The sequence below is a fragment of the Piliocolobus tephrosceles genome, chromosome 10 (assembly GCF_002776525.5).
Source record: "Piliocolobus tephrosceles isolate RC106 chromosome 10, ASM277652v3, whole genome shotgun sequence".
NCBI lineage: Eukaryota > Metazoa > Chordata > Mammalia > Primates > Cercopithecidae > Piliocolobus > Piliocolobus tephrosceles.
This window is the reverse complement of record NC_045443.1, coordinates 60284426-60294639: the sequence shown is the minus strand read 5'-3', so window position 1 is coordinate 60294639 and position 10214 is coordinate 60284426.

Below are 10214 nucleotides of genomic sequence, written 5' to 3'. Positions count from 1 at the left end.
CTGAATTCTTTTTCTCAGCAAAGAACATCCCTGAGAAAGAGAATGCGCCCTGAGGGTAGGCCTATGAACCACCCTCTCAAAGCCTGCTGTCTTTTATGGTCAAAGCCAAAGGGATGAAAGAAGCCCTGGTCTCCTATAGCGCTCCCAGGCTTATTAGGATGAGGAAAATTCCCACCTAATAAATTTTGGTCAGACAGGTTATCTGCTCTCAAACCCTGTTTCCTGACAAGATGTTATCAATGACAATGCGTGCTGAAACTTCATTAGCAATTTTAATTTCACCTCACCTCGTGGGTGGTCCTGTGATCTCACCCTGCCTCCATTTGCTTTGTGATATTACCTTGTGAAGTATGTGATCTCTGTGACCCACACCCTATTTGTGCACTCCCTCCCCCTTTCAAAATCGCTAATAAAAACTTACTGGTTTTACGGCTCTGGGAACATCATGGATCCTGCCCACATGTGATGTCTCCCCCGGACACCCAGCTTTAAATTTCTCTCTCTTGTGCTCTTTCCCTTTATTTCTCAACCCAGCCGAGGCACTTAGGAAATAGAAAAGAATCCACGTTAAACATCGGGAGCAGGTCCTCCTGATATATATTATTAACTATATTCATCCTATGATGGTATGGAACACTAGATGGTATGGAACTATATACATCCTATAATTGTATAGAACACTATGATGGTATGGGACTTGTTCCTCCTGTCCAGCTATAATTTTGTATCCTTTAATAAATCTCTACCTGTCTTCGTAGAATTTCCACTTTAACATGCTATCATATAATCACTCACCTTTTCACTTGAGCCAGTGAATTTACCTAGTTCTGATGTTGCAACTCTCCTTTCCGGTTTGCATAAGGCTTGGTTATATTTTATGTCTAGATTTCCAGGCCATAGATGACATTCAAGTTATTCATCAAAACCTGATGATATGAATATGTTAGTGGGTTTCTGATAACCTCATGATCCTTGAAGAAAAGATCAACTATGATAACTTACATTTTTATTTCTGTCTACCCAAGATAGTATTTATTTGAAGATGACACCACAGGTACATTAACATACACTTTGTTACAGTTTTGCTTCATTTTATAAATTGATCTCTTTATTAAAAATTGTGTCTAAATAAAAAAATGTATTAACCATATGCCCTAAATTTAAATAACCTAATTAAAAGTATTTCCAGAAAGACATGAACTACTGAAACTCACTCAAGAAGAAATAAAAAATATGAATAGACCTATAACAAGGAAAAAGATTAAATTCGTAATCAAAGAACTCATCACAAAAGCTGAGGACCAGCCAGGAGGGGGTCTGCACCCTGCAAAACCACAAGAGCAGAGCTATCCAAGACCATGGGAGCCCACCTTGTGCATCAGTGCACCCTGGACGTGAGACGTGGAGTCAAAGGAGGTCATTTGGGAACTTTAGCATTTAATGACTGCCCTATTGAAATTCAGACTTGCATGGGACCTGTAGCCCAATTTCTCCCATTTGGAACAGGTGTATTTACACAATCCTCGTACCCCCATTGTATGTAGGAATTAACTAATTTGCTTTTGATGTTTCCGGCTCATAGGAGGAAGGAACTTGCATTGTCTCAGATGAGACTTTGGACTTGGACTTATGAGTTAATGCTGGAATGAGTTAAGACTTTGGGGCTGGGCATGATGGCTCACACTTGTAATCCCAGCCTGGGAGACCGAGGCAGGAGGACCATGTGAGGTCAGAAATTTGAGACCAGCCTGGTCAACATGGTGAAACCTCATCTCCACCAAAAATATAAAAATTAGCCAGGTGTGTTGGTGTGCGACTCCCAGAGACTGAGGCAGGAGAATCATTTGAACCCGGAAGGTGAAGGTTGCAATGAGCCAACATCACACCACTGCACTCCAGCTTGGGCAACAGAGGGACACCCTGCCACCAAAAAAAAAAAAAAAAAAAAAACCTTAGGGGGCTGTTGGAAAGGCACAATTGTGTTTTGAAATGTGAGGACATGAGATTTGGGAGGGGCCAGGGGCAGAATGATATGGTTTGACTCTGTCCCCACACAAATCTCATCTTGAATTGTAGTTCCCATAATCACCACAAGTCATAGAAGGGACTCCGTGGGAGGCATTGATAATTTAATCATGGAGCTGTTGACCCTCATGCTCTTCTTGTGAGAGTGAGTGAGTTCTCACAAGATCTGATAGTTTTATAAGGGGCTTTTCCCCCTGTTGCTGGGCACTTTTCCTTGCTGCTGCCATGTGAAGAAGGACGCGTATGCTTCCCCAGCCATGCTGACCTGTGAGTCAATTAAATCTTTCCTTTATTAATTACCCAGTCTCAGGTATGTCTTTATTAACAGCTTGAGAATGGACTAATACACCAAGTCAGGTCAAACTTATCCCACTCATAGACAACCCAAATCACATGTTCAACTGATAGGCATTCTATTATCCCTGCTGATGAAGAGCAAATGGCCTACAACAGGTGAGAGGAATAATTAGCCACCATCCCCAGAATATACAACAAGGACATTTTTAAAGGTAGTTTATATTGTGGACAGATCTCATGCAATTGTACCACTGCATCATTACATATTGTTTCTATAATAAACCACTTTTTAAAAGATGCTAAATAAAAAAAAACTAGGCATCTTTTTGTTTCTGGATAAGAACAGAAAATTTTTGATAATTCTAAATCCCCTTATTAACAAAGTAATTTTTATTAGCATATATTACTGTTGGCTTAGGGAAAATTGTGGCTTTTAAAAGTGATACAAAACAATCATCCTTTTCAACATAACTAGGGATAAAGATCAGGCTAAGGGTGAAGTGAGAAAATGAGAATATCGGTTTTGCTAATCCTTTAAAAAAATTTTTTCCTTCTCTATTATTTCCCTATGGTTCTCTATGTTGTAACAAATCTACCTTGCAGATTGATTTAAAAGAAAGAAAGCTTCGAAAATGTTCTTATATATTTGCAGATGTTTGATTTGTATCTTCCTGTTTAACTTTTTTTCTCCAGCTAAAAGCCTTCTTATCATAAGGGGCAGCAGTAATATGAAGAACTATGGGTAAAACTAGTATATTTATTATTATTATCTAAACCAACAAGCATTTCTCAAAACATAAGGGTCGCATTCTCTGAGTAATGTTTCGGACAGATTGCTTGCCAGTACGGCATTCTTTTTTCCTGTCTCCCTGAAGAGCCTACAAACAAGGCTTTTTTCCTGAGGAGCTGACAATCAAAGTTATGCAGGCATTTCTAAAATGGTGAAGTGTATTTTTAATATGTATTTTCTCTTTGAAGAAAGGGATGATCCTTTTGTTGTTTTGGGTTTTTTTCACCTTGAAAAGATAGCTCCTTCTCTGGTATTCTGTAAGGGTCACTTAAGACCAAGTTGCTTCAGGTTATCTTCCACTTTCATGCAGATTTATTGGCAGTTTTGTTTGCTTGTCCAGAAAGAGATTTTGTTATCTGCTCTAAGGCTGACTTTGAAATGAAAGCTAATCACATAAGCAAAAATAGTCAGCTATAGTCATTGGCTAAATCCAATACATTGTTGATTTCCCTGCTGCTCAGCCTGACTCTAAAACAATCAAGGGCAGACATACTCAAGAGGTATTGCTTGCCTGTGTGTGTGTGTCTGAGAAACAGACTCTTAGAACAATTGCAAAATGCAGAACAAAGCTTAAGATACAGAATTTTGGTGATGGCAATAAAAAGTGGATCTATACAATTAAAAGATGCCAAATTATATCAGTGCGGTAATGCAAATTGAACAGTCACTTGGAAAAGTTTGGCAATTTCTTAAAAAGTTACATATATACCACCACTGAATTCAGCCATTCCACTCTTTTCTCTGTCATTCTCATTTTATAATAAAAACCTCTGGCTTCTGGGAATTACTATGAAAAATACCTGCAAAGACAACAGTTATTTTGAAATGCAAAAATTTCAGGCATGCATATAATCTCCAAAACCTTCTAAGTTTATTTCTTAATATTTTGCAGTGAGGGCTGATGTTCAAAATTAGGTACTACAGAATACTAAAAATCTCCTAAAGGTTCAATTTGAAAACTGGGTAATTGATTTTTATTTCCTATTTTGTAAAGAGACTAAGGATCAGAGCAGCTGCCCACCTGAAGTCACATGACTGGTAAATTGTGGGCACAGGATTTAAATTAAAGTCTGTGTGACTCAAACTTGTGTTCTCTGCAACCATTTAGGTAAACCATACATGTTAAAAAATAAAAAGAAACTGATGTATCTCAGAAAAGTTTTAAGCTACATGGCTATGCACAAAAGAAATTCTTTCCTGATAATCAGAAAATTTAACTCATCATGTTATTACAGTCATCAAGGGTCCTTTTTAGCAATTATGGTACAGAGCCCACAGAGAAACCACATTTTCAATAATGAATGGGGCTATAATTTGGAGTCAGAACACCTTATCAGCAAAAGAGATGTCTGAAGAGGGAAACAAACTAAGCCTCCCAAAGCACCTATAGTAGATATAATTAAGAAAGAGATATAGCCATAATTTTTTTTGTAATTTTTCTCAAAAGATTAATCACAATAGTAAAAGTCTCTCAAGTACCTACGTATGCCCGAAATCATGTTAAATCATGTACATGGAGGATCTCGTTAAATCCTCACTTGAATTTTATGCATGAAGAACACTCTTTCATTTTACATTAAGACTCCATTTTACATTAAGACTCCATTTCACAAATGGGGAAACTGGAACTTAATAGTTGAATCTCACCTGTTGGGACTCAGCAAACAATATCCCAAAGCATGGCACCTTGGCATGCGGAGTACTTTGAACTGAAGGACATTAGAAGGACCTCAGAAGCAGTTTCTCTTGCCCTTCTATCACCCACTTCTTTTTCTCCCCTGATGTGAGTCACAGAATCCAGAATTCCTCTTCCACATGGCGCATCACAGAAACTAGAACCTCTCTCCCCCAAAGCAAGCCATAAAACCTAGAAAGGTCACTCTCTCCCTTATCTCTTCTCTTTTGAAGACCCTTCTTCCATGGGGGTCCTGTCCCATACCTGGGAGGGAGGAATGTTATACAGAGGCCCAGAAGAATCTGAACAGACAAGCCTTGCTGGGTTTCCTCCTTCAGCTATGATCATACCTTTTTGTCCAATCACATTTCTACATTGCTGCCCATTCTTCATCAAACCAAAACATAAAAATAAATAAGTTTTCCTCTGAGTCTTTGGGTCTTTATTTCTGAAGCCTCCTGTGTTACATAAAACTTTGATTAAATAAATCTGTTATGTTCTTCTCTTGCTAACCAGTCTTTTATTATAAAAGTGTCAGCTGTGGACCCTTACGATGGGTGAGAAAAGGCACCATACCTTTCTGCCCCTACACACCTGAAGTCATGTACTGGTACATAGTGGGCCAGGGTTTGACTTCAGAGCCTTCTCTCAATCAAAAATTCACCAAAGGAATTTAGCTGCAACATGGTCAACTAATAACATTTTCCTTCACATAAGATCACTATTTTCACAGTGAGACTTCTTGTTACTAACACTGTAGCACCAAGGTGCATGCTAAAAATGAAATAAAAATGTTTGTTTCAAGAATAGCTGTGCCCATCTACCTTTTCTTCCCCAACTGAAATCGGAGTACTGGCGCATTTTGTGCATAAATGGGAGCTGGCAAACAGAGCTCGGTTTTGAGAAAAAATGCAGGTCAGACATAGGCTGTTCAGTAATTGAAAGAGAAGAGACCGTAGATACTGCAACCAGAAACTTTTCAAAGAAAGCAGAGTACCTCAGTCATTTCCATATAAAAGACACAGGAGATGAGATTCAATAGCTTTTATTCTTCTTTGGAGAAAATGAATGCAGCTTCCACCAGCTGATAAAAATATGAGCGAGGGAGGAGGGGCCCCTGTGCATCTTCCAGGCAGAAAATAGGTCTGTAACCTGCTTTGTATTTGAGGTCTTCCCATGTTATGCAGTATGTCTAGCAGATGATGTCACTGGCCTCCAGAGCAAAAGCAACCAAGGGCCCTGGTAGCGTTGCATGGCATGGATGGGTCATTTGTGTCCTCTGAATTTGCATAACTGAGGTGCAGGCCAAATTCTCAGCTTGGTATTCATTTTGCTGGGTAAGTAGGGCCCAGCTGACAAAGTTTGGAAGCTTCCAAGTTACTAAGGCAAAAGACTGGGGCAAGAAGCCACGTAACACAGGGCTTCTGTGAGCTCAAGTCCCTACCTTTGTGGATTTGTATCCCAGCTCCCTCTCTTTGAGGATGTTAATGTTGAGGTCTTTTTGTTGTTGTTCTTCTTCTTTAAAGTTGGATGTATTAAAATATATAAAGCAATCAGAATATTAGACAATTCATTTTAGCTTCACATACCTGCATGCATGTACACACATACATTCCAGCCCAATCCATTTAAACATTCTTAGTGTACTTCCAGATTTTCAAAAAAGGAATAAGCCTTATATGACAGGCCCTGTGTAAGAGCTTAACTTGCTTACCCCTAACTCTCAACTAATCATATCAGCCACAGTTCCCCATTCTGCCCTCTCTCCAGGCTGCCTCATACTATTTTAGTTAGAAATAACACACAAAAAATGGTATTTCTCCACCTTAGAGTCTTTCTTTTTCTTATCATGTCCCTAGACATGGAGTGTTTATTACAGTTTGGCACCTCTAACTTTCTGGGCATATTTGTTTATTAGAGCTGGTATTTATTAAGCACTTGCTATATGCTAGGTGCTGTGTTAAGTACTCTAAATAAATTTATAATAATATGAGTAGTAGTATGTCCATTTTACTTATGGAGAAACCAAGATCTGAATTAAGAAATCTATCAAGGGTCACAGATCTGGAAAATGGTAGTGTGAGCTCAAGTTTATATTGGCATGGCTCCAAATCCTGTACTCATCCTTATAAAGCATATTCCAGGTAGCTTTGTTTTGTTCACTGGCAAAAGATTGAAGTCTCAACCTAAGCCAACAATCTTGTAAATGCAATCTATGGTTCACATGGAAAATAAGTAAATAAATGTATACGTGAACGTGCTTTAGTCCATTCTGTGTTGCTGTAATAGAACACCATAGACTGAGTAATTTATAAAGAAAAGTAATTTATTTCTCACAGTTCTGGAGGCTGGGAAGTTCAAGGTCAAAGCACCTGCATCTTGCAAGGGCCTTCTTACTGAGTCATAACATGATGGAAGGCTTCACATGGTGAAAGAGCATGAGAGAGAGCAAGATAGATGCAGGTCAAATTCATTATTTTATCAGGAACCGATTCCCGTGATGACTAACCCATTCCCAAGATAACAGCATTCATCCATTCATGAGAGCGGAGCCCTCGTGACCTAATCACCTCTTAAATGTCCTGCCTCTCAACACTGTTGAGTTGGGAATTAGGTTTCCAACACATGAACTGCAGGTGACACATTTAAACAGTAATAATATGGATATAGCCTATGGCCACTACTGGAGAAACAATTCAGAGTCTACGTGTGTAGATCTGAGTTCTAGAGTGAGACCAGAAGCATGTCCCTCTTTCTGTAGAAACTTGGGCCTTAGAAAGAGTGTGGATCCCCAAGGTACAGGCAAAACAAAACCAAGCTTTGGGGCTGCCTCTTGTCCTCTCTGGACTTAGGAAGAAGAAAAAATTTAGCAGTTGGGGGTAAAGGGTTAGGTTTCTCACCCCCAGACTAACAGTACAATAGCAGTACCCACACATGGTGGAAAGGGAGAAGGAGTTGTTCTAGTACCCTGTGGGTCTCCAAGGAAACTCAGAAGACCCCTTCAGTCCTCATTTTGTCAGTGTGAAGAGTAGCTCTTCTTTCAGCAAGTCTGAGCAGGTACAATAGTAGTCGTAGATTCAGAATCTGTGCTCTATTGCTCCAGGCTGCCCTGGGAAGACCTCTATTATGGGATAGCAAGTATTTCCCTGACTGTCATCAAAACCAGTTGGGTATTCAAGGTATTGGATTTCCAGGCACAAATCACACACTCATCTTTTAAAAATATATAGCTAAAAGCCAATCTCATCTTTTTATACCAAACATGTAATTGGCACTTAAATTCAAGTTGTGTCATAATTGGATTGCATCAATTATGGAAATAGGCTTTGGAAATAGGCTTAAAAGTTTTAACTAATTTGGAGAGCAATCTAATAACAAAGGTAAGGCAAGCAGCATTATAGAATGGTTTCTGTTTGGTGGATCTTAAGCCATTAAGGGTATTTCTCCCAGGAACCAGGACCTGTACTAACTCCAAGCCACTTTTAATGATAAATTAACCACCTCATCTTTGTGAAAAAGTATGACATATATCTACTTTTATTTATATTTGATTGGAACCAATGGAATTAGATATTGTCTAGCTTACTATCCACTGGCGCTGTTCAGGGGTCATGCTGAAATATTTGTAGCAAGTAAAAGTTAGAGAGTGTGGGCCCAGGTATAAGAAATACAATATTATTTCCATTTACTTTACTTCTATTATGCAGAAAAACAATCTGTCAATTTGTGGTTCCCAACTTCCTCCTAGGATTGTATCTAGGATTGTTACTGTATCTCTCACATACTTGTAATGCAGGGCACATGGTAAGTCTTCAATAAATGGTTTCTGTGAAAGAAAAAATAAAATTGAGTTCACATCATGACAGCCTTCTTTCTCTCCTTGTCAAATAGGAAGTGGGAGAGTATTATAAGATATAGGTCATATTTACAAAAATAAGGTTAAATTAAATTTTTTTGAAACTATTTTCAGGATTGCATAATCCTTTGAAGTAATAAGTACTCTCAGATGTCACAAAACCATGGCTGGGACCCGCCAATCTCATATAAGGAAGCTGTTCTCAGTGAATGGCAAGGAATACTGGTCCAATGTGTGAACAAGCATTGCCTGATATGCACTCATAGCTTGGCATCCCACCTCCAAGCACTGCTTGGCTCCACAACAAATGTCAATAGCTTTGTTATAAGAAAGCTGGCGTCAATAAGATTTTAGTCAAATGTGTTCAAATATTAAACCTAAATGTATTATTTAATAGTGATACACTAATTTGCAATTATCCATGCTAATTGGGAAATAGTTTGCCAAATAATATTCAGATATAATTTAAAAAGTCTCATTTTAGCTGTTATTACCTCCTTCCCTTCAAACATTTGTAAGTGCTACTAACAAGGAAAACAATGGACAGATTTTGACTTTTACCTCCATCTCCTTTTCTCCTCTGATGAACATGTTCACAAGCAATAAAACAGATACACACTGAAAGAGAATAAGAGACAAGAAGCAGAAAACATGAGGAGCCAGACTAGATTCCTAGACCCAGAAAAAGGCAACACTGGCAATGATAGCAACATGTCATTCACTCACCGAGAAAAGAGAACATGGCACTAGAAGCTCAGTGATGCTAAAATTTTAGGGAACAACTGTTTTTACTCTATCCTTTATATTTTGGTCCATGGAGCGTGCTTGCTTGCTCTCGCTCTCTCTCTCCCTCTCCCCCTCTCCCCCTCTCATCCTCTCCCTCCCTTGCTCCTTACTTCCCTCCCTCCCTCCCTCCTGAGGGTTTCTTGGTAGCTAAACTTTGCATTAATGGTTCTCCTTATTTTTCAAGATAATAGCCCAGCTGAGCTGGAAAGAAAATCCAACCGCAGTTGCTTTTCTAACAGTGTCGATGGGCTCAATCTTTAACCAGCTGTTTGTAGTTCTCACTGAGCAGTGAATTAAACCAATACCTGTAGGACTTGACCCACTTCCCATTATCATTTGAGGGAAGTTTTCTACCATTTCTTCATTTCACGAACACAGCCTCTGATATAGTCAGTTTCCCTGACCAGAAAGCATTTCTTTATCCCCTCTTAGCCTGGATTTTCATCTGTACTGATTCTGACAAGGATTTTCAATTTACTAAATGAAACATTTCCAAAATATTCACTGAAAAGAGGAAGATAGTCTTAAAGGGAACTCACAAAACCACGGGACAAGTCACAAGTGACATCGTGAGTTTTCTTGGGCCCCAGGTCATTTCAGTCACTAAGGCTGATGCATAAGATGCAGAGAGAAATACGGTCCATGTGATAAACTAAAAAGCAGAACTAGTGATCCATGTAATATGGCTCATGCTTTACAATGGAATGAACCTCACAGGCCCTTTAAGTTGGAAACATCTGATGAGACATTGGCTTCTAGGTGTTTTGTGGATTTTAGAATTCTGA